Consider the following 26,331-nt stretch of genomic DNA (forward strand, 5'->3'; position numbering starts at 1 on the left):
AATTGTCGGTCAACTAATAGTGTTAAATATCTGAAACAGTAACTACTTCTGTCGGTCCTGTTGAAACAGTTGGTTTGTGGACCATTGTAAAATGGGTCCTACCTTTAAACAGTTAAAACTTTTAACTGGAAAATTAAACGGCTAAAACGTTTAACTACATAATTAAAGTAAAGGAATATTTTTAATGGAGGATTATATTCTTAAATTTTACTTAAATATTGTGTGAAAATGTTAGTGAATGTGTTTTGGTCCAGCAGTGTGTGTTTTGCAGTGTAAATGTCTCACAATGTTTTTTATCTGAAAGGTAAACTAAGCTGCTTTCCTCGTTGGTACCACAGCAGCCAATGTACCTTTCCTTAGACTTGAATATGGACTACCTGTTATATCTGTTAAACAAATAAGTACTTAGATTTATTCACTTGTCAAAGGATAGGATCACCATTTCACTACACGCTACACTAGTGAGAGGTAAATGGTTGACAGTTACTTCTGCAGCCTCTCCACTTCAAAATTCTTGTTCAGACTTCCCTGTAAGGAATGCTGTCCATTTCTTCAAAATAATTTGGTAGCTAAGCAGCAGCTTTTATATGTTTATAAACTGTGAATGAACCCTGCTCTTCAGGCTGCCTTTTAAATTAACTGTTAGTGAAAAGGCATTCATTGGACTTGCTCCATTATGCTGGAGTAAAATTCCTGGAAACATCAAAGCAATAACCAGACTGTCTTCAAGAAAAGAGGAAAGTTTCACAAGCAGAAGACAGGAAATGTAAGTGCTAACAGATATCGGGTGATACAGCATTACATCTGATATCACAATTGCAGCTGTATACAGTCATTCACCATTGATTTTGTATATTTAAAATTACAATAAATATAGAGCAGTTACCTTACCCAGTTAACAAATGTTAAATAAAATAAAAATAAATTGTTGCAGGTTTCAATCTAAGTCTCTAACAGAGCTGGTAGTGTTTGTGTGTGTGTGTGTGTGTGTGTGTGTGTGTGTGTGTGTGTGTGTGTGTGTGTGTGTGTGTGTGTGTGTGTGTGATCTTATAGTATGCAGTGAATGCAAGTCCAGAACTGGCAAAGCTTTAATTCACCTTGAATGTGTAAAAGTAGAAAAAAATACAACAGAATGAAGAAATAAGTCTTTGAAACTAATAGATGCTAGTCAAAATGCCAACAATGTATAAATGCAGCATTGCATTTTTTTTCAAAACAAATATGTATTTTATATCTAAATAAAAAAAAAAAAATGTATATATATATATATATATATATATATATATATATATATATATATATATATGCTGTTGTCTTTCAGCTTTTCCCGGTTAGGGGTCGCCACAGCGGAACTCTGGTCCGCTAATGATTGGCAGTAGATTTTTACGAACGCCGAGGTGCCAGCTCGACGTTCAACCTTCATCTAAGGCACGCCCATTTACTCATGTCTTTCGAACGCCCACCCAACTACGGGGAGGACATGCAAACTCCCCACAGAAGGCACTCCCCGCATTCCAGCCGAGAATCGAACGGGAGAACCTCTTGCTGTGAGGCAACAACGCTACCGCTGCACCACCGTGGAAGTCATATATATATATATATATATATATATATATATATATATATATATATATATACACACATACATAAAATGTACAAAAACACACACACCTGTATTGTTGAGTCTTTCGGCTTTTCCCGGTTAGGGGTCGCCACAGCGGAACTCCGGTCCGCTAATGATTGGTAGTTGATTTTTACATGCAGAGTTACCAGCCCTGATGCACAACCTTCAACAAAGGTACGTCCATTCACACATGTCTCCATGCAGAAGACGCTCTAGCTGAGAATCGAACCGGACAGCGTCTTACTGTGACGTGACAACGCTACCACAGCACCACCACTGCGGGTTTATATGTGTGTGTATTTATACATATATATATATATATATATATATATATATATATATAATATATCTATATCGATATGTAGTAAATTGTAACTGTGTGTGTTTGTGTGTGCATGTATCTGCTAACTTGATATGTGTACTCAGGTGAAACATTTTATTGTTATTGGCACAAAACAGATCACTATCTTCTATCAGTGCTATCATAACAAGAGGCTAATTCACTACTTTTCTTTAAAAATGTGTTAAAGATTTTTTTTACATTATCACACAAATTTCTGGGTCATTTTCAAAATATGTTTCAATAGTTCAGCATTATGATATAAAATAGAATTTTGTTATTTTTCTGATATTATAGACAAAGAACTAATCACTTGTCATTTATATTTAATATTTTATTTCCCAGTGCCTAACACCGTATCTGAATCACTGATTTCAGTATGATATTTCAGTATGAAGTTATCTGTTATTCCTTACCTAACAAGCCTGCACTGGGATCTCATAGAACTGAGTCTAATGTGAGCTTTTGGTTGTTGGGACTTAGTTTGATTCCAGAGGGATCACACATTTATCTCCAGACTGCTGGAAAAGTGCTTCTTTCCTTCCCTTGCATCCACCGTTTGAACATTTCTAAACATTAAATGTAAACTTAACTAGCAGCATTGGTCATCTGCAGTTCCATTAAAAAAAATGGGAGTCTGAGAATCTAGCAGTACTGTGGCATAAGAGAATATTATCATTATTAACACGGATAGTTTATTTTTTCCTTTAACTAAGCAAGTCCAGTTAACAAAAATGCTTCCTTTCGGAGGTGTTAGGAAAACAGTCTGGTTTAGTGATTTGCTCCGAGTCACTCAGTTTGCAGGTAGATATTTAGGGAATCGGAAGATGAAGCGTGTTAGAAGGTGGGAGTTGTATGGTCAATGCATTTGAATAGAGTCTGGGAAGAATAGGACATGTGTAGCAGCTTGAAGGAGAATATGCTGAAGACAGAATGGTAGAAATAATATTGCAATGATTACTGCCCATAGATGCATTGTCTAAGGCAGTGATGTTATGCAAGTCCTTGGGCGTTAAGAGCTGCTCAAGACAGAACAAATAAATTATGCAAGGCTAGGGAGGTGGCATTGTCAGATGGATTCATGAACTTGCTGGTCAGACAACGTGTTTCTTTGTTGCCATCTTCATCTGCAAGACTTTGACTAAGGAACCAGATGGGAGTGGTGACTATTGCCACAGTATGATTTATATGTCTGGAAAGTAGAAAGGATTGAAGGGCAAGGTTATGGATGGCAAGGAAATAGTCTTTTGTCAACTGTTGTGCAAGTTATGCCTTGGGAAGTGATAAACAACTCTGTTGGAGTCCTAGAATAAAGTGAAGTTTGGAAAAGGATTTTCTTTTTATCGTAGTTATATGTTGGTCAAAAGCCAGATTACTGTCTATATATATATATATATATATATATATATATATATATATATATATGTGTGTATATGTATATATATATATATATATATATATATATATATATATATTTATTGATATATATATGTGTATATGTATATTCTCAGATCCCTTACTACTAGGTTGACTCTTAGGGTGTTTTATCCATGGGGTAATTAGTTTGCATTGACAGTTTCCCAAAGGGCATCACAATTCATTTTTTGGCATTGAGTTTTAGGCCATGGCTTTGGCAATAGCTATTTGTCTGTGTTAAACCCTCTTGCAAGATGTTTGTGTCTTGAGGGAATCTATAATAAATCCAAAGTCATCTGCAAACCTGGTGAGCCAGAGGCCTTTAATGTTGGCCTTGACTTCTGAGAAGTAGATGTCAAATAGAATGGGGCCCAGCACGGAGCCCTAGGATACTCCACTGATTGACCATTCTCTTGGTGGAGGTAGTCTCACTGATCCTAACTTATCTGGTCCTGTCTGTGAGCCAGTCATCAATCTAGCGAGTTATGGAAGGTTTTACACATAGCTCAGAGAGCTTGTCAACAATGTGAGAGTGGGGTATTGCATCATATGCCTTAGCCAGGTCAAGATACACTCTATGCACGGTTTTATCCTCATGCATTGCCTTGGTGACCCTCTGAAAAGGCTTTCCAGCTTAAGTAGGCATGACTTTTCCATACCAAGACCAAACTGGGATGGGTCCATTGTTTGTAGGTTGCCAATGTCCTTGTTTATCATTTCCATGATAATTCATTCCATGTCTTTGCATATTCGGCTTGTTAGATTGATGAGTCTCTAGTTCCCTGGGTTGGTTGTTGGTCCACCCTTGTGGAGGGGAATGACAGTTATGGTCCTCCGTTCACTTCAATCATAGTCTGTTTCAAGGCTGTAGTTGAAGAATGGCCAAAGTTGTCCTGATAGATAATGTTTTAGACTGTGCAGGAAGCAAATGGGACTGTTGTCTAGACCCATGGATGAGGTATTCTTTGCTTTAGCGAGTGCTCCCAACACCTTATCCCTGCTGATAGTTGCGGGAAGAGATTTCACCTGGTGAAGCTGTGGGGGGGGGGGGGGTGAAGGTGAAATTTGAGCTGAGTTTATAAGCCAGTAGATTTGCTGTGTTACCCTGATCAGTGTACATAGTACAGTTCAAAACCAGTTCAGCACACTACTCTTTGTTACCTCTAAGGTTCTGCATGTAGTTGAAGAGGGCCTTTTGATTGTCCTTAGCTTATCAGGTTATCCTGACCTCATAGTTGACCTTGTTGGACTTAATTAGACCTCTTAGTTTCTTGTTTAGCTGTGTAAGAGAGAAGTTGTCTTTAAGGGAGTTGCTTTTTCTAATTTTGTCCATAATTTTTTTTCTTTTATTTTATACTCTGTTTAGGTGAGGATTCCAACAGCGGGGTTTGTTTTTAGTGTCTGTTTTGGGTTTATTTCTGGTAGTTACGGCAGCCCCTGTGCAGTCATTCATATGTTTGTGCAGTGACTCTGAATGATTTTGCATAGGTAGCTGTGGTCTCTGGGTTTGGGGCCTTTCGCCTTGAATTTTGACAGACTGTCACTTAAGATTTTGAATAGTTCCTAACTGATACTGGCTTAGCTGGCTTTACGGGGTTGAGTTTTTCTTCAAATGTGACAGCATTGTGATCTGACCTCACTAGTGAGGATGTGACATGGGTTGGAAAGCAGTGCTTTACTATGTTGGTGAGTACCAGATCCAGTATGTTCAATCCTGTGGTTGGAGTATGCACCATCTGTTCCAGGGTGTTTGTGTTAATGAAATTCAGGAAGGTGTAGTGTAGTGCCTGTGAATTTGAGGCAGTGCACATTTCTCAATCTGTAAAGGGGTACTTAAAGTCACCCATGAATAACGTGTTTGCTTGGATGATGAGTGCCTCTTGTAGGTTTAGGTCCTGGGACACTAGGGGCATAGATGGTGGCCTGTAGTTAGCCATGATATGATGAGAGACCTTATCTGTGGTGACTTGCTTGTGGATGAGCTCCATGGTATTATTCTATTTAAACAACCTGAAGGTATGTTTGTTGGGGTCTACTTCAGTAGACTGAATTTCCATTTAATTAAATCTTACTTAACCAAGACGACAACACTGAAACCTTATTTCAGTGAACATTCACATCATGAGAATTTTAATCTGGGAAAGGAGGCACTAGGTCAACGCAGGGAAATTTGTCCCCCATAGTGCGGTCTTGAAATTGGTGTATTTAGTTAGGGGAGTTAGGGGGATGTGGGGTGCACAGACCCCCAATTGGGTGGGTTTGACACGCTTTGATGTGTTTGATTTTGGTTTTCAATGTTGGCCAACTACCTCCTTTCTCAGTTAAGTAACAGATCAAAACACCTCCACCTTTGGCCCAAGTCAGTGCTGTTGTTAGTATAAATGTATGGGCGGAACTGTAGCCTTGCACTTCCAGAGTACTTTCTATGGATTTAAACCCAGTCTCAGTTACAGCACTGATGTCTACATTCTCCAGAGTGAGAATGGCTTGAAAGGTGTGGATTTTTTTGTTTAGGCTCTGACCATTGAGCAGTAACACCTTTTCAGTATGTTGGTAGTTTTGTCTTTTTGGCATAGCCTAAAAAGGCTCTTGGATTTTGCTAATATCCGAAAGCCTAGGGGGGAAGGGTGCAACCCATCCTTGGCAAAGCAATGTGGTCTTATGACCATGTCCCCCTGGAGTGACACCAGAAACTAAGCCAGTTATTAAAATAGATCATTTTATGTTCATACTCTGGCATCATCCTTGGTGAAGGTAGCTGCTCAGTGCGAGGCTCATATCTATCGCTGACACATATTCGGAGAGATCCATTATGTCTCTTTTCATAAAGTCCAGTGAGATATGTTTCAGGTCATTTACACTCATATGGACTATGACAGAATCATATTGGTACGTGGAGTGCAGTAAGTTGGGTGCATGCATGATATTGCAGATCCTGGCTCCTGATAGACAGCTAACCTTTATCTTCTCCTTGTTCATCTTGGTGAGTCGGGCATCTGTGTGTCACATAATAGAGTCAGCATTGACAACAGTATTAGGTAAAGTGTATGCTTACCTTTTGGGTTTTGCACTTGGGGACCATTAAGTGTAGGCTCATGTGAGATGTTTGGTGTAGCTTTTGGTATGTGCTTTAGTGATTGCTGAGGAGCAGTGCTGCCATTAGGTGGCTTTGGAGGTCTTTCAGATCTAGGATGGTTTCTTTTAAGAGCCTCAGCATAAGACGGTGTGTGTGTGTGGGGAGGGGGGGGGGGTGGTATGTGTGAGGGATGTAATTTGGGTATTTTTGAACACTTCATTTGTATGGTAGATTTATGCTTCCAAGGAAGTTGAGTATTTATATTTCTTGCATACTGCAGTATTTAATGATTAAATGTTCATCTGAGAACATGAGACAATTGCTACATTGCCTTATGATGCCCAGATGTACCAAGCTGGCCACAAAGACATTTGGAAAATGCATATCTATGTTGTCTGGTCCTGTAATGGGGTTGGCTGTTTAGGATTAAGGATTGGGTTTTAGCAGGGGTCTCCTAGGGTTGTTTCAAGGATTAAGGGCAGGATGTTATATAATGCTAGAATATGGTAGTGCTAGTCGATGCACAAGCTGGTTGCTCTAAACTTATTTCTATACAATGTCGCACTGTTTGACAAGTTTCAGCTCTAATCCTAACTTTATAGGTAAATTTTTACTGTCTAGGCATCAGCTACTGTAGAGGGGGGGCACTGCTAACCTTCGCGGGCTGGTGGAAAGCTCTGTGTAGGGGAAAAATGTTACAACTCTGCCCTCTAGCCAATAAGTAATCACACTTTGAGCTTCCTGCATTGTTTCCCAACTAAACACCTTCTGCCACAAGATATCTGATCCTGGAATTTCTTAATGTAAAAGCAGCTCTCAAGTGCAGATTAAACAACAAACAACCAAGTCCCTGGCTAATTCATCCTTCTGCTTAGAGATTTGAAGGCACGCAGACTAGAAAAGCCAACAAACAGAGAAATTACTGTTTTTGCCACAAATTAAGTAAATAGTTTAAAAAATGCCAAAAACAGTAGTGATCACTGCATAGAGCAAGTTAAAAAAAAATCTCTCTCCTAGTGGGACCCGGACCAAGAATCACTATCTTAGGAGGCCAATGCTTTATCAGGCCTGACAAAAACGTAATGGCACTTTTACAGTTCATAGGTAATTACTAGGTTAATGAATTCAGGGAGTCTTTTTAAGCCTAGCACTGCATTCAGAAGGCGAGAGTCAATCCGTGTGCCCCCCACACCCCTCCTTATTTAATATTTTCACTCCAGGATTGCACTGCAGTGGGGCAGGGGCTATATTCCATTTTTGACCAAATGAACTTTGACCAGGTGAGCTTTCAGTGAAGTGAAATGCCTGGAATAATTTTCGACGAAGTGTAATTCGACCAAATGTATGGAATCCATATATATATATATATATATATACACACACACACACACACACACACACACACACACACACACACACACACACACACACACACACACACACACACGTGTTTATATATTTATACACATTGCTCTCAGTATACATATATGTGTGTGCTTCCCGGAGGATTCTGTGATCTCAGAATTAGTATGCAAAACTACTTGCCGTTGGTTTAGTCCACTCCTGTTTAATCCCCGGAGCATACTCAGAACGTGTTGATATTGCTGACTTCGTTATGAACTTGATCTACTGGTTGTCGGGGAACTTGCCATTTAATCCACTGCCCTACTCCCATATGTGTAAACATGTACGTACATACGCACATGCATACATGTATGTGTATATATATTCGCACACACACACACATGCACTCTCCTCTTCTGTACAAAAATAAGTCTTACCTCCTTTCCCCAGAAGGCAGAACTGCCATCAGAATCATTTGTAAAAGAGTGTTACCTGCCCAACGTGAATACAGTCTTGCCATTATACCCAATTAATTCAATGAAAAAAACAGACCACTCTCCAAATGACATTCAACAATATATGCAGATTCTTCGCCCTTGCCTCTTCCCTTAAAATTGCATTACAGGTCAGGGCTCTAAAAAGCCAACTAGCTCCCAGTAAAACAACAATGCATGCTACTACTCTCATCCCTAACATACAAACTATTGCATGTAGAAGCCTTCAACTTGTTTGCTTGATGACAAAGAAATCTACAGCCTATAACCTCAGAAACCAGCACTCCTTTACATTTAATGACCCCTCCGTACCAAACCACAGCTTATCCACAATGGCCCTCAAATATGAGAATTTCTTCTTCTAGCTTTAAAATCTGTAACATACTACCAAGAATTTAGGCATAATCTCAATTTCTGTTCAACAAAACAATGTGTTAATGCTTTAGCAAACACTTAATAGGAAATTAAATCCAACTTTATATTATCCACATCCAACACGCACATACTTATTACTCTTCCACAAGACAAACCACGTTGTAAAGTTACTGCAGGCATCTCCTTACCAACAGCCATCAACTTTTGCTCAGTCTTTAGCATTCTTAGCCTTATTCTCACCATTACATTATACAACCATTATCTCCCTCTCACCCCTCTACTGTCATCCATCCATTTTTAGCATTCTCAGGAGTTTTGTCTTTACTTCTCCTCCTTCACATTTCTGTAGCATTCATTCCCTGTCTTATCAAATATTATAAATATATTCTAATGACTAACCGTTACAGTGACCTTTAACATTACTAACCTTTCACTGTGTATCTAGTATTTGTAATTAAACTATCAGTGTAATTTCTGACTTTTTTTTATTTTCTTCTGTGCTGAGTCTGAAAATGGCACATGTAAATCAGAGTTCTACAGCAGCTACCAAAGTAGTAGGTACATTAATAAATTAATAAGTAAGTAAAATAAATAAATAAAAGTTGGGATACTTTACTGAGGCTGCTGTAGGTCTGTGTAAAACAAACTTTCAGTACTTTGGCTATTATTTTTAACTGCAGTCAGACATCTGTGGTGTACACTGTTAAAGTGGCTGTAATTGCTGGAGCATGATGTCTGTACATGCAAATGATTTGTGTTGCTATTTTATGCTCAAGTTAAGCAGTCATTATTCATACTTTGCAGGACTAATGTGCATTTTTGTGAAGTAAGTTGGAATAATGTACTGTGGTTATTTTTGAATCTCAGAAATATGAGGCGTGTAATTGATGGATAAGGAGGCTGTGTATGGATAAAAGTAACTTATCCTTGCCATTGTTTGATCACTGTTAAACAGTCACTGATTTTGCCTGGCAGGACAGTTTCACATAATGTATTGTACTTACTGAAATCCATATAAACCTGTCACTACTATGGATTATGCCTTTATCTATGTGTGTATATGGGGGATGTTGCAGAATATTTAAGCCTAATGAGTTGCACATAATTTCTTTCACCTTCCATCATAGTTACTTTATAAAACGAGACATTGGGCTTGAATATACCTTATGTCCTGTAATGCAGTTTGTGTAAGGGAGAAATATCATTAATTGCTTGGATTGCCTATTGTTGAAAAGTGGTCTCTTAATAAGTTAAACCACTAGGTTATATTGAGGGGGTCATTGCTATTGGGAGGACATTTTGGATGTTTTTTCTAATAAGGTTTTTCAATTCTTTCTGGAAGACTCCATGTGCCTAGACAGAATTATTTGTTTGTGCCTAATATAAGTTATAAATCCTATGTATGACTTGGAGAGAAAAGCCTGTTTGTGGTCAGGGCCCTGCCTTTCTTTCCATTTTTCCAGGTCTTGTCATAAGTTAATCTGGGCTTTCTCTAAGTTGGTAAGTTATGGGCATATGTCTTCTTTCAGTCTCCTTTTCTGTATAAGGAACAAGACTTTAAGCACTTTAATAAATATTCTCAAGAAGGACTCAAGTGCAAATACCAAATCCATCTTCAGCACAACAGAATCCCAGTTAAGTAGTTTTTCCTCAGTCAAGGTTGGTTAATTTCAATAAATAAGCTCCAATAAACGCAGTAAATATATTAAAGCAACTCAAATTTTATAGTTTTAAAGACATTTGTCCACTTTACCGAAACGGTTCTATCAGTATAAATGTTTGTCATGTAGTTTGTCTCAGCACATTAAAGATAAGAATAGATTTGGAGAAAGTTGAGTATGTAAATATTACTTGTCTACTTTCATTTCAAAACCTCTATCTGATCTGTTTTCAGATTGTAGCTGTACATTTTCTCAGGGATCACATAAATGAGCAGCTGCTTGTCGCAATCAGTCATGTATATAGGTATGGCATAAAGAGTGCGTGCGCGTGCATGTGCGTGTGTGTGTGTGTGTGTGTGTGTGTGTGGTGGGGAGGGGAAGGGAGGGGAGAGGAGGCTCAGACTTCAATCTGCATGCATATTGTGCTGGTAGAGTTGCCCAAAGTTATGGTTAACCGCCATGTAAATACAGCTTTATGGATATAGCTGCATTTTAGAAATGTGCTGATGTTTTGAGGTATCAGGAGATTTCTAAAATGTACAATTGTTCTTAAAATGACAGTTCTCTTGTTAACATGAAAGTCCAATACTGTACTGTTCAGGATTTTCAAAGAAGATTTCAGTCATTGCAGCAGTGTAGAAATGACTCGCATGTGGGGAAAAAAAAAAACAGATGTATGTTTCTCACTCACTATTCCCAACATGTGATACAAGCAAAATATTACAACTGGAGCATGACTGCCATTGCCGGGCATGGATTGCTATTGCTTTAGAAGCTGTTCTGTGGTCATTTAGTGTTTTCCAGTTATTTATGCCATTATGATTGTTGCAGACTGTTCATAGTTGTGCAAAATAACACAATCTGATAGTATTTTCTGTTTCTTTGTAGAACCGCATCCTTCAGTTCACCCACACCAAGGATCCTAGGCATCTCAGGTCTTGTGTGGCAGAATTGCTTTGAGCATTAGGTAGGTTCTTCTTATTTGCATTTTGATAAAAAGTAAAGTAATTAGGGTAGTATAATGTGTGTGTAAGGGTCCTCTACTTGGAAAAGAAAAATGATTATACTTGTTGGTTGCATATCTTGTCTCTGTGTGCAGGTATATCTTCAGTAACCTCTAGGATCTGCACCTCAGGCAATTGAACTGCTTGCAAATTCAAAATGTCCTGGGTGGCCATTTACCATAATTTTCCGTCATTTATTATGTATAGGTGTCCCTTTCTCCCTGTTTCTTTTTTGCACTTCAGCTTTAGTTGGACAAAATGGGCCCAGTCAGTTTTAGAGATTTTGTAGTATTTCTTAGTAATTTTGTGTGAGATTCAATGCTAAGGATGTGTTTTTCCTCTGTTCTGTGCTTCATCTATACTCTCTTACAAATAATTTTTCAAATTTGTCCAGCTTTAGATATTTTTTCTTGTTCTCTGCTTACTGCATCGTTGAGCACAAGCTGCAATTTGCCAACATGTGGTGTTTTAATCTTTGTTACCCAAGTGTATCTGTGGTCAAGCCATTCTCTCAGTTGATGGTCACATTAAATGCCTTTAAGTTTTTAGGTGAAATCTTTGAATGTAGTAATTGCACCACTTGCAAAGACACAGACACTCCCTGTACGTTTCTTCCTTTCTCAGGATCATTTTTGTGCTTCATGAGGTGTGTTGATCCTCTGCATGCACAGCTTAGCTTCCACTTATATCTCTGTATAAGCTTCTACAAACAGATTTTAAAAGTGCTTATCTCTGAAGAATCCTTTCTGTCCTTCAAATGAAGCATCTACTGAGTCTGCACTATTAGCTTTAAAGGACAAGGGCAAGATGCTGGGGATGCTATTTAGAGTTCCATGCATCTTGATAGAGATGTTCTCAACTTTTGCATCTTCTGTGGTCAAGTCCTCCATTGTTTTTTATTTCTTTTAGTCCACTGACTGGAACTCCTCTACAGGCAGCCCACTGCGATCCCAGCCTCTGAGTGTAAAAATCTGTTTGATGTTCACCTATCCAGAAGCTGTAATCCTATCCCTAGTAGCTTGACTAAGTGTAATATTCTTTCTTTGCAGGTGCCACATGTTCTTCGTGTTTCACTGTTGCAGTCATCACATTTGGGTTATCTGCTTGCAGGTAGCCCTTAGTCGGCCTGATTATCAAAGTCTTGGGTCCTGCATCTGTTGCTGTCTCATCTTCCATGACATCAGGTAGTCAGGGGTATAAAGCATGCAGCCGATGCCATTTTATTAGTCTTTCTTGCCGTGCGGTGGCTGAAGCAGAAGCAGTTCGCAAGTGCCAGTCGGCCTACTCCTGAAATTTTCGTTTTCGAGTTTCACATCCAAAGTCTTCAGTTTAGAACAAGAAAAAGGTTCCCCAACGGGGTACTTAGCTTAGTTGATGTCAGTAAAAGTTAACAGTTGTATTTCTTGTGGAAAGCAAATACCTCATAAAGATTTTCATTCGTACTGCATTCCTTGCTTAGTCCCAGTACCTCTCTGTCAGTTTTGTGCCTTATTCAAACCTTGTACTATTCACTGTCGGTTCATTTCTGCATCCAAATATTTTGGTACTCTGTTCAATTATCCATAAATGGCTTCAGTAAGCCACCCTCCTACCGACATTCTGAAAAAATGCAAAGATAAAGACAGAGATAGACTGCATAGGTCCAAAGCTGCTGACGACGCTTCAACTAAGCTAGTCGCCAGTTCACCGGTACTCAGTGGGGTGCTTTCGCAGCTGCTGATACCTGCTACTTCAGATTTGCAGGCCTCTACTGAGACCCATTCAGAGTCCGATATGCCGCGAGATGCTTCTTCGACTGTGGAACCTGCGGATGTCTCTACCTTGGGTGGGTCCAGAGCCGCTGTGCAGGCACCGGCTTCTGAGGGTGTATTCAGGCCTATTGACTTGCATATTAAACCAACGCCATCTTCTTCTTCAAGGCCTAAAACTGAATCTATGCCTAAAAAAATGACGCCCAGACCACATGGTCAAGCCCCAATGCCTAAAAAACAAATTATAAGACTGGCTGAAGACCTTATTACTCTAACCAGGGGAAGCCACCCTTCCCCCTTTAAGAGACCTAGGACTGATTTTCCTTCTGATTCTTCTGATCAGGATTCTGAAATTTCTGTTTTCTCTGATGACCAGGATTTTCCCTTATCTACATATGAGGATTCTGATGCAGAGGACTCCATTCCAGAGGATTTCTCTTTTGGTGAAACCTTGCATACTCTTAGGGAACATTTCCGCTGGGAAAGCCAGGATTACTCTGACTCCAAAAAGAGGCTTAGGGAATTCTTACTCCTGCCTCAACACAGGCCTTTAGCTATCCCTCCTATACTGGACATTGTAGATGATGCCTTCTCGGAATCTAGCCTGGTCCCTGACACTTTACCTCCTGCTCCCAGAGAACCTGATAGGTATTACAGGGATACCTGACTCTCTCAAGTTCTTCTTTAAAAATCCTACTGCGGATTCTGAGACCATTTCTCAGGGGACCCAAGGGCATTAAGGCTACTACTGCCAAAAATCCTACCCCCTCTGATAGAGATTCCAGGGCGCTGGATAGATTGGGTAAGAAGGTATACACTTCTGCAACTTTGGCCATTAGGGCTTTAAACTGCCAGTTTCATATGTTAAAGTATCAGCAGCATATTATTGGGTTGCTTAAACAGAAAATTATGTTGATTCCTGACTGTGCTGAAAATAAAGAATTACAGGATTTAATGCATTCTGCCGAACAAGTTGGAAAACATACTTTGCAATGTAGTTTTGATTCATTAGAGGCATCTTGCAGGGCTGCTGTCACTGGGTCTGTACTTAGAAGGCATGCTTGGCTTAAGGAGCAATCTTTGCCAGATCATGTTAAAGCTAAATTACTGGATGCTCCCTTAAACCAAGACTGCCTGTTTGGCAACAAAGCAGAAGAAGTACTTAAAAAAGATGGAGGAAAAAGCTAAATCTATGCAAACTGTTAAAGATTTCCTGCAAGTACAACCTCCCAGATTTAGTAGACATTGGCCCTCTAAGAATTGGTCCTTTCCTGCCTCTTCCAGGCCTTCTCAGTCCAAACCCAGAACCAACAGAACACCCAGGCTGCAGTCCCAAGGTACTCACAGGCCTAAGCAGTGGGGGGCTTCCACTTCCAAAACAGGGAGTAGTAAGACTCCCCCCTATGGTAAATTGTCTCAATGACTTAACTTTAAACCTTCCAAGCCCTGCTCTACTGACTTCCTTTAGGGGGAAAGATTGCCCTGCATGCAAAAAAATTGGGAACTCATTACCCAGGGCAAATGGGTTTTAAATATAGTTTCTCAAGGATACAGATTCCACTTCCAGTCCTTACCAACCTCAAACGGCTGCCCAGACCTACCCCCAAATCAGTGGGCAGAGGCTCAAAAGCAAGTTCTTTCTCTTTTAAGCATCAGGGCTATTCAACCTGTTCCAAAAGAAGAATGGGGCAAGGTTTCTACTCAAGACTTTTCCTGGTACCCAGAAAAGACAGTTCCTGGCGTCCTATCCTGGATCTGTCTATCATAAACACATTTTTGGTAATTTCAAAATTCAAGATGCTAACTCTTCATCAGCTGCTTCCCATGCTAGGCAAAGATGCCTGGTTGGCAACACTGGATTTAAAGGAAGCCTACCTGCACATCCCAATAAGGGAATCTTGCAGAAGATACCTATGCTTCAGAGTAGGCTACATGCACTATCAGTTCTCTGCACTGCTCTTTGGCTTATCTACTGTGCCCGGGGTATTCACAAAGTGCCTAGCTCCAGTCATTGCATTTTGCAGGCAAAGAAATATTCAAATATACCCATACCTGGATGATTGTCTAATTCAGGCAGAAAGCCAGGATGTACTATTAAATCATCTGGCATTTGTAAAGAAATTGCTAACTTCTCTGGGGTACACCATAAACGAAAAGAAATCGCATCTTGTACCCTGCAACAAATTGTACTCCTGGGAGCAAGCTTGAATACAACTTCCCGGATGGCCTACCTCATGCCAGAGAAAAGAGGTCTTTTGTCAGCCTACTTCAAACTACTGGCCACAAAGACCCAGCTATCTGCAAGGAAAAGTCTGCAAGCCCTGGGGTTCATGGCCTCCTGCATTCTACTAATTCCATATGCAAGACTGCATATGTGGAAACTACAATGGTATCTAAAAAGCCTATGGTGTCAATATTCTCAGGATCTAGAATCAGTGATTCCTATCATACCTTGTCTACAGATAAAGTTCCTTTGGTGGGCAGAGGCATGCCACCAAGACAAGGGACTGCCATTCTCTCTACCCCCTGCCGCCCAAACCCTAACAGACACATCAGACTATACATGGGGGGCTCACTTGGCAGGGCAGTGCATTCAGGGCAAATGGAACCCAAGTCAAATACACCTGTTCATCAATCTAAAAGAAATGTTAGCTATACAGTATGCTCTGACAGCTTTCAAGGACCGCATTCTTCCAGGATAATTATTGGTAAAGACAGACAGCACCACTGTTATGTGGTACATAAACAAGCAGGGAGAAGCCCACTCATACCCTCTCTGCAGGCTAGCCATGGCTCTGTGGAACACAGCCTTGAGCTACCAAGTGCACCTACAGGCTCAATTTCTGCCAGAAAAGCTAAATACACTGGCAGATGACCTAAGCAGAAATCTCATGGACCCACACGAGTGGAAACTGGAACCAAAGATATTCAGCATGTTTAGAAACAAATGGGGGAGCCCAGAGATAGACCTGTTTGCCTTCCCCCAGAACTACCAATTGGACAAATTCTGCACAGGGACTCCTCACAAACAAGCTTGGAAAGTGGATGCCCTGTCCTTCACCTGGAAAAACCTATCAGTTTATGCCTTCCCCCCTCTGCCTCTCCTCTCCAAGGTACTACTAAAGATCAAATGGGACAAACCAAGGACAATACTGATTGCACCAGACTGGCCACGTCAGCACTGGTACCCCCTCTTGCGCAGTGTGTCACTGATGACACCCTGGCACCTGCCCCAGACCCCTGCTCTGCTGTCTCAGCAGGAGGGCCAGATTCTGCACCCACAGCTTCAAACCCTGAACCTGGCAGCATGGCTAATTACCTGATCTCTCCATTCCCATCCCTCAGTAAGCAAGTGATGGATGTCATTCTGGAGGCAAGGAGGCCCAGTACTAGAAAATCCTATGCTGAAAAATGGAAAAGATTCTGTTCCTGGAGCCAGACACAGGGGATGGGCACAGCAGCGCCAAATTTACCTCAGATTCTTCAGTACTTAACTGAGATGCTTCACAAGGGCCTTTCCTTTTCCTCTATCAAAATTCATGCCACCGCCATTTCAGCTCATTACAATACAGAACCACCACTCTTCTCTCATCCACTGCTGAAGCAATTCCTCAGAGGGGCCAAAAACTTAAGACCACCCAGGAGAGCTCCTACTCCAGCCTGGGACCTTAACTTTGTATTGAAAAAGCTCACTCTATCTCCCTTCGAGCCAGCTGTAAATGCAGAGTTGAAATTCCTTTCTTGGAAAACAGTCTTCCTTCTAGCCATAACTTCAGCAAGAAGGTTGTGTGAATTACAGGCCCTCGTGGCTGTGGAGCCTTTCATCATCTTTCATGTGGACAGGGTGTCCCTCAGGACCAATCCCTCCTTCATGCCCAGGGTGGTATCCAGTGTGGCCCTTAATCAGTCCATTCATTTGCCAACCTTCTTTTCTAATCCACAGAACAAAGGGGAACGTATAATCCACAGAACAAAGGGGAACACAAGTACTGCACTCCTTGGATATGCACAGACAACTTAGGTTTTACTTGGACAGGACTAAATGGACTAAATCTGTCAGGAAATCTGAAAAGCTACTGGTTGCATTTGCTGCAGGGGCATTGGGGAAGGCCATTTCAAAGCAAACCATTTCTAAGTGGATAGGCCATTGCATTCATTTCTGCTATAAGCATCATGGAAAACCTACCCCACAGGGGATAAGACCACATTCAACCAGGGCTGCTTCTACCTCTACACCCTTTCTCAGAGGTGTCCCTACCAGGGACATCCTAGAAGCTGCTACCTGGAGTTCATACATTCACCAAGCATTATCACTTGTCATTTTTTTCTAACTCCAGAGCTGGCTTTGCCACAGCAGTCTTGCAGGGCCTTTTAGCTGGTCCAAATGCTATCTAAATTGCCTCCTTTGGGAATCTACCCAAATGTGATGACTGCAACAATAAAACATGAAGAACATAGTACAGTTGTGTACACTTAACATAAATGTAGATGTTCGAGTGTATTCAATGTTGCAGCCCTGGTTACCCTCCCTCCAGCCCCCTTACTTCTATTGACTGTACCTCTATTCTTGTTTACTATGCTTAAAGCTTTCTGGTGTATTTGCTTTTTGTTGGTGGTGTAACCTTGTATATAATTGCTTCCCATTATGGGGGCACCTGACATCTGGGGGCAAGAAAAAAATAATAAAATGGCATTGGCTGTATGCTTTATACCCCTGACTGTTTGACATCATGGAAGATGAGACCGCAACCGATGCAGGACCCAAGACTTTGATAATCAGGCTGACTGAACCTGCAAGCAGATAACCCAAATGTGATGACTGAAACAGTGAATGCACTTGAACATCTACATTTATGGTAAGTGTACACAACTGTACCTTTTTTCCCCTTGTACCAGTTACTTCACCTTCATTTGCACCATCAGCTATACTGTCACCAACTTCGTCAGCTGTGTGACCTTCAATTATCCTGTGTATCACTCCAGTGCTGGTTCCTCTGATAATACCTTCACAGTATTAGCCACTTAGACTTTTCCCTCACTGCCATACCTACCAAAACTTTGTGTTTGATGGCACCATTCTTGTTGTTTGTATATTTCACATCAGGGTTGCCGATGTTGTCTACCTTCACTGCCATTTCCAGTCTTGGCACCTTGTTTGCCTTCATACTCAGGTTCTGTGGCATTGAAGGCTGTCTTTTCTTTCTGATACTGGCTTCTGCAGCAGTGAGACCACTTTACATTTTAAGCTTATGCAGCAGATCACTGTTCAAAGTGCCTTCTGGTCTAGCAGGGCTAATCCTTTAAGAACTCAGTATTACCTTCAGTACCATCTTGGTAGAATCCAGACTGTTGTTTTGCCACCTGCTTCCTTCTCTCTTTTTAGGTCTTCCATTTTTCTTCAGGCTTGTAAAAGGATCTTGAACTCCTCATTGTCTGAGCAGCCAGTCAAGAGGCTAAAAAAGTTTCTGTATAAGACCACAGGTTCAAAACCGGGTTTGGACTTCCTAGTGGAAGACCTGATGAGGAGGAGAAGGCCATCTCCTTTCTTCACCTCTAGACAATCAAAGTTTCATGGAGTTCCTCCAAATTACGCAGCAGAGAGGGTTGGCCTTCTGACCCAGTGTCTTCCCCATAGCACTGATTACAGAATGTGTACTGTTTCACCCCACAGTCCTCCTGGTTGGCCCTTCCTGTGTTGGACATTCTACAAGGTACCACCAGGATTGTTTTGGAGAATCTCTGCACAGTGGCCTTCATCCAGAGGAAATCAGAACAGACCAGATTTTCTGTCCTCCAACAGTGTACACAGCTTGTAAAGGAATTCTTAAAGCAGATGCCAATGTGCCTACAGTTGCCTGTTATTTTGCTTCCACCTCTGACCCTGTTGTTCATTTCCATAATAGAGAATAATGAGTCATGGACAGGTTTGAGAACAGGCATTGTTCTCCCATCACTTTTTAATTGCTGGTACCTAATTTCCTGTATGCTTTCCAAAGGACATGACAGATGAACTGCAACATTTGGTGGAATATTTGCCAGATTGCACACTTAAGGGAAAAGCCAAGAGTCAGTTCTGTTCCTTCATTTTGACTTGTTAGCTTATTACATTATGGACAGTATTACAGAAGGGGCTGCTAGAGTGCCAGAATCCGGCATCACTGTATGTCAGCACTCTTGGCTGCATTTTAACATCATTCACCAAGGGTACCAGGATGATTTCCCTTGGTAGTTCTTTTAAGGGGTACCTACTTTTCAGACCTGATGTGGCAGAGTAATGTAAAAAAAGATGAAGGCACAAGGGCAATTATACCATGACCCCCCATTAATATTCCAAAACGTGCCTGCTGATTGGCCAGCGTGCACGTTGTAAATCGACTTATACTAATGGAAAAAGGTCCAGTCGCCCGGACCTTTTCCATTAGTGTAAGTCTCTCTTAAAACACTGTCTCGCTATGTTAAAAGAGTTTAACATAGCGACACAGGTTTAAAAAAAGCAACGGAGATCTCCGTTGTTTTTTTTAAAGCTGTCTCGCTATGTTAAACTCCTTTAACATAGCGACATTAGTAAAAGCAACGGAGATATTGCTTTCTCCGTTGCTTTTTAAACCTGTTTCGCTATGTTAAATGGGTTTAACATAGAGACAGTTTAAAATAAGCAACGGAGATCTCTGTTGCTTATTTTAAAGTTGTGCTATGTTAAACCCATTTAACATAGAGACAGGTTTAAAAAAAAGCAATGGAGAAAGCAAGATCTCCGTTGCTTTTTACTGTTTCGCTATGTTAAATGGGTTTAACATAGTGAGACAGCTTTAAAATAAGCAACGGAGATCTCCGTTGCTTATTTTAAAGCTGTCTCGCTATGTTAAACCCATTTAACATAGCGAGACAGGTTTAAAAAAAAAGCAACGGAGAAAGCAATATCTCCGTTGCTTTTTACACACTGTGTCGCTATGTTAAAGGAGTTTAACATAGCGAGACAGCTTTAAAAAAAACAACGGAGATCTCGCTTTCTCCGTTGCTTTTGGCTACAGATCTGATGTACTGCGTAGGCATGCGCAGTACATCAGAACTGCCGCGGATACCAGACAGCTGCGGAAGGGCAGCAAATAATGCCATTATTTAAGAAAAGTAATTATTTCTTTTCTTAAATAATGTCATAGTATAATAGCAATAACCCACTTCTGGGTGTGGGTAATGCGGGATTTACCCACGGTTGTCTTTGTTGCTGCTGTCTAATGTAATTAAAGTGCATAATATATATATATATATATATATATATATATATATATATAAATATAAATATAAATATATAAATATATAACATCTTGTATTAAAATAAAATATTTATATATTTGAAACATGATATTTAATTTATCTATGTAAAGCACATGAGAAAGGTTTTTAAAGTACATTCAAAATGTGAAGTAAAATGTTTTTTAAGTCTTTTAATTTTCTATATATCATAAGGAAAAATTGGGTAACATTGGCTTGACTGGATAATTGATGTTTGTTAACTAATTGTTTAATTTTTTAGTCTCATTATTTAAATGTTGGAGAAGTGTTTGTACAATGTCTTAGTCTGAGGAAGGTGGGGAAAACTTCCCTACCAAAAGCGCTAACTTTTATCAAATAAATCCGTGCTCTGCCTGATTTACAGTTACTACAGTTTCCACTGTGTTTTTTTGTTTTTAGTTTGTTCAAATTGCCTTTTCGAAAGTTTATTTTTGCTTCTAAGTATTTTGGTACAAGATTTAATTATCCTGAAATGTCGTCGGTTAGCAATCCGACTACCGGATTTCACAAAAAAAAAATGCAAAGAAAAAGACAGAGACAGACTGTCGTGGTCCAAAACCAACGACGAAGCTTCTCCTAAGCTAGTCGCCGGTTCGCCGGTACTCAGTGAGGTCTTTTCACAGCCCCTGATACCAGCTACTTTTGAATAGCAGGCCTCTACCGAGACCCATTTGGAGTCCAGTATGCAGCGAGATTCTCAGAGTATTGAACCCGCGGATGTCGGTATGCAGTGAGATTCTCAGAGTATTGAACCCGCGGATGTCTCTCCCTTAGATGGGTCCGGAGCCACTGAGCAGGTACCGGCTTCTGAGGGTGTTTTCAGGCCTCAGCATTTTTATATTAAGCCAACGCCAGCATCAAAAACAACTTCTATGTCTAAAAAACCGACACATGAGCCACGTGCTCAGGCCCTTATGCCTAAAACACAGATGATCAAAATGGCTGAGGATTTAATTACCTTGATCAGGGTTTCCCAACCTCCCCCTGCTAAGAGGCCTAGGCAAGGCACTGATTATGAATCTTCAGATCAGGTTTCCATTTCCTCTGATTCCTCTTCTGATCAGGAACTTTCTATTCCACCCTATGAGGATTCTGATGCAGAGAAATACATCCCATCTGCATCTCCTCCTGAGGAGAGACTTTGCATACTTTAAGGGAACGTTTTCAATGGGAGAATCAAGACTTCTGAATCAAAAAAGAGGCTTAGGGATTTCGTTCTTATTCCTCAGCATAGGCCTTTGGCAATACCTCCTGTATTATACATTGTTGATGATGTGTTCTCTGAATCGAGCATGACTCCTGATTCCCTGCCTCCGGCTCCTAGTAAGCCTGACTCCCACAAATTTCTTTTCAAAAATCCTGCTGCTGATCCTGAAACTATTTATCAGGGTCCCAAGGGTGTAAAGGCCTCTACAGCCAAGAATCCTACCTCTTCTGATAGAGATTCCAGAGCTCTGGATAGATGGGGTAAGAAGGTTTGTACGTATGCAACCTTGGCAATCAGGGCTTTAAACTGCCAGTTTCATATGCTTAAATATCAACAGTATGTTATGGGTGTACTGAAATAGAAAATGATGTTGATTTCTGATTGTGTGGAAAATAGAGTTACAAGAATTATTGCATTCAGCAGAACAAGTTGGAAAGCATACTTTGCAATGTGGTTTTGATTCCTTAGAGGCCTCATGTAGGGCCGCCGTTACTGGATCTGTGATTAGAAGGCATGCCTGGCTCAAGGAGCAAAATCTGCATGATCATGTTAAAGCTAAATTGTTGGATGCCCCTTTGCAGCATGATACTCTGTTTGGTAATAAGGCAGAAGAGGTTTTAAAGAAAATGGAAGACAAAGCTAAATCTATGCAAACTCTGAAAGATTTCTTGCAAGTCCAGCCACGCAGGTTCAGTAGACACTGGCCTACTAAAAATTGGTCCTTTCCTGTGTCCGACAGAGCTACTCAGGGCAAATCCAGGTGCTCAAAAGGCTCCAGATACCAATCACAGGGTTCTTACAAGTCAAAGCAATGGGGTGCCTCCACCTCCAAATCTGGAGGAAACAAAGCACAACCCTACAGTAAGCAGTCTAAATGACTTTCCTCTACCATCACCAAGCACTTATCTTTTGGCAGCCCCCTTGCGGGGAAAACTAGCACTTTATGCTCAAAATTAGCACTTAATTACCCAGGACAAGTGGGTATTAAACATAGTATCCCAGGGGTACAGATTTCATTTCCATACTTTGCCAATTCCAAACGGATGGCCGGATCTGCCACAAAACCAGTGGGCAGAAGCCCAGAAACAAGTCATGTCCCTCATGGATAATGGGGGCTATTCAACCGGTACAAGAAAAGGAAAAAGGACAAGGTTTTTATTCAAGACTTTTCCTGGTACCCAGAAAAGACAATTCATGGCGTCCAATACTGGACTTACTGGTTTTGAACACATTCCTGGACATTCCAAAATTCAAAATGCTGACTTTACAACGGCTACTGCCTATGCTAGGCAGGAATGCTTGGTTAGTAACTCTCGACTTAAAGGAGGCATACATACATATCCCAATAAGGGAATCATGCAGAAGATACTTTTGCTTCAAAGCAGGTTTTTTGCATTACCAATTCTCTGCACTGCCCTTTGGCTTATCTACTGCACCCAGGGTCTTTACAAAGTGCCTGGCACCAGTAATTGCATTCTGCAGACAAAGAAGCATTCAAATTTATCCTTATCTGGACGATTCTCATTCAAGCAGAGGACAAGGACACTCTTCTTCAACATCTGGGGTTTGTAAAAAGGCTTCTACCGTGCCTAGGGTGCACCATAAATGAAAAGAAATCACAACTGGTACCCTCTCAAATAATTACATTCCTGGGTGCAAGCTTGAATACAATTGCCCAGATGGCTTACCTCACGCCAGACAAACAAAGGCAACTGACAACATACTTCAAACAAATGGCAACAAAACCCCAGTTATCTGCAAGACAAACTCTGCAGGCTTTGGAGTTCATGGCATCCAGCATTCTACTAATTCCATATGCGAGACTGCGTATGAGGAAACTTCAGTGGTACCTAAAAAGTTTATGGAGTCAACTTTGATTCCTCTCATTCCCTGCCTACAACAGGAGTTTCTTTGGTGGGCAGAGACATGTCACCAAAACAAGGGACTGTCATTCACTCTACCCCCTGCCACCCAAACCCTAACTACAGATGCATCAGATTATGCTTGGGGGCCCACCTGGCAGGAAGATGCATTCAGGGCAAATGGAGCCCAAACCAAATGCATCTGCATATCAACCAGAAAGAGATGCTAGCTGTTCCGAATGCTCTGACAGCCTTCAAGGACTTGCTTCATCCAGGACAACTACTGATAAAGACGGACAACACCACTGTTATGTGGTACATAAGCAGGGGGGTATCCACTCCTACGCCCTTTGCAGAATAGCCATGGCCTTGTGGAACACAGCCTTGACTTACCAAATACATATTCAAGCTCAATTCCTGCCAGGAAAGCAAAATACTCTGGCAGACGACCTAAGCAGAAATCTTATGGACCCGCACAAATGGAAACTGGATCCACAAATCTTCAGCATGTTAACCCAGAAGTGGGGGAGCCTAGACATAGATCTATTTGCCTCTTCCCAAAATTATCAGTTGGACAAATTCTGCACAAGAACTCATCACAAAAAAGCATGGAAAGTGGATGCCCTATCCTTCAGCAGGAAAAACCTGTCAGTCTATGCCTTTCCCCCTATGCCTCTATTCTCCAAGGTCTTACTAAAAGTCAGACAGGAAAAACCAAAAATGATCCTAGTTGCTCCAGACTGGCCATGCCAGCACTGGTACCCACTTCTAAGGAATATGTCTCGGCTTCCTCCATGGTACTTGCCTCAAATACCTCATCTACTGTCTCAGCAGAACTATCAAATTCTGCACACTCTGCTCCAAACACTGAATCTTGCAGCATGGCTGATCAACTAATTATTCAAACAACACCTCTCAGTAAATCTGTGATGAATGTCATTTTGGAAGCCAGAAGGCCTAGTACTAGAAAATCTTACGCTGATAAATGGAAGAGATTCTGTGCTTGGAACCAAGCACAAGGAACAGACACAGCAAATCTCAATATTCCTCAGATTTTACAATATTTGACTGAGATGCTTGACAAGGGCCTATCTTTTTCTTCAATAAAAATCCATGCCTCTGCCATCTCGGCTCATTACGACATAGAACCCTCCCCCTCTTTTCTCATCCTCTGCTTAAACAGTATCTTAGAGGGGCCAAAAATGTAAGTCCCCTCAGAAGATCACCAACTCCTGCATGGGACCTCAATTTTGTGCTGGAAAAACTCAGTCTGCGTCCTTTTGAACCAGCAGCTACTGCGGATATAAAATTTCTATCCTGGAAAACAGCTTTTCTCTTGGCAGTCACTTCAGCAAGAAGGGTTTTAGAACTACAGGCTCTCATGGCAGTGGAGCCCTTTATTATATTTTACCCGGACAGAGTGTCCCTCAGGACCAATCCTTCTTTTATGCCTAAGGTGGTATCCAGTGTGGCTCTTAACCAGACAGACCATCCACCTGACAACTTTTTACCCAAATCCGCAGAACAAGGGGGAGCGGATTCTGCATTCACTGGATGTACACAGACAACTGAGATTCTATTTAAACAGGACCAAATCTCTAAGAAAGTCTGAGCAACTACTGGTAGCATTTGCTGCAGGATCAGAGGGGTAGGCTATATCAAAGCAGACTATTTTTAAGTGGATAAGCCACTGCATTAGTTTCTGCTGTTTGCAACATGGTAAACCTGTGCCCAAGGGGATCAGATCACATTCCACCAGGGCTGCCTCTACTTCAGCAGCTTTTCTCAGAGGAGTTCCAACCAAAGACATTCTAGAAGATGCTACTTGGAGCTCTGTTCATACCTTCACAAAGCATTATCATTTGCCTCTCTTCTCCAAATCCAGGGCAGGCTTCGCCACTGCAGTTCTGCAGGGCCTTATAGCCGCTTCTAATGCTGTTTAGCTCCATCCTCCCATTCATAGCTTTGGGATTCTACCCAAATGTTATAACTGCAATAGTGAAACACGAAGAACATAGTACACTTGTGTGCACTTACTATAAATGTAGATGTTCAAGTGTATTCACTGTTGCAGTCCGGGTTACCTACCTGCCATCCCCCTTTCTATACCTTTCCTTTCCTTCACTATACACAAAAGCCTTTGTGTTGGATTTGCTTTTAGATGAAGTTAAAGTTTGTTTCTAAAAGTGCATTTATATATATTTGCTGTTTATTTATATATATATTTTTTTGCTCTCCATTTGGGGGGCATCTGACATCTGGGGCAAGAAAAACTGAATAAAATGGCGTCGGCTGCATGTTTTATACCCCTGACGAACTGATGTCATGGAAGAAGAGACAGCAACTGACGCAGGACTCCAAGACTGATATTCAGGCCGACTGAGGGTAACCTGCCTGCAGATTACCCAAATGTAATGACTGCAACAGTGAATACACTTGAACATCTACATTTATGGTAAGTGTACACAACTGTACTTTCTGCCTTCATGTAGGAGCCCTTAAAAAGATTTCCAATGACAAAGTGGAAAGTACGTTTCTAAACAAAGGATATGTAATTCATTTTCCTTCTTCCCTGAATTCTGCTGTTGTCATCTCAGGACATCCTGCACCATAAAAAGTCAGTGCCAGTGAAAGAGGCACAAAAGCTCCTCAACAAAAGACTTCCAAAATGTTATATCAAATAATTTAGGATATTATTGGAGATTCTTTTTTGGTGTTCTGGAAGGCAAGACCTCTGGCCAGTTCTGCATCTCAGCAGCCCAAATATGTTCAGTCCTAAGTAAATATTTTGTATAGTGACTCTGTAGATGTTCATTCTATTGATCACTGCTGCAGTAGCCTTAGATATATGGATTATAGCCCTCCAAGCGTATCACTCGCTAAC

General features: G+C 41.0%; 1 protein-coding gene across 1 annotated transcript in view; it reads left to right on the top strand.

The window, feature by feature from the left end:
* Window positions 1-26,331, top strand: part of LOC122805524 (estrogen-related receptor gamma-like) — a 590,745-nt gene that overhangs the window by 217,231 nt on the left and 347,183 nt on the right. Inside the window, exon 2 of the mRNA XM_044075726.1 lies at window positions 11,219-11,297. The gene's annotated coding sequence lies outside the window, so the exon portion shown is untranslated. The remainder of the gene's footprint in view (window positions 1-11,218; window positions 11,298-26,331) is intronic.

This window comes from Protopterus annectens, chromosome 6.part1 (genome assembly GCF_019279795.1).
Source record: "Protopterus annectens isolate FY-2018-M chromosome 6.part1, PAN1.0, whole genome shotgun sequence".
NCBI classification, from domain to species: Eukaryota; Metazoa; Chordata; order Ceratodontiformes; family Protopteridae; genus Protopterus; species Protopterus annectens.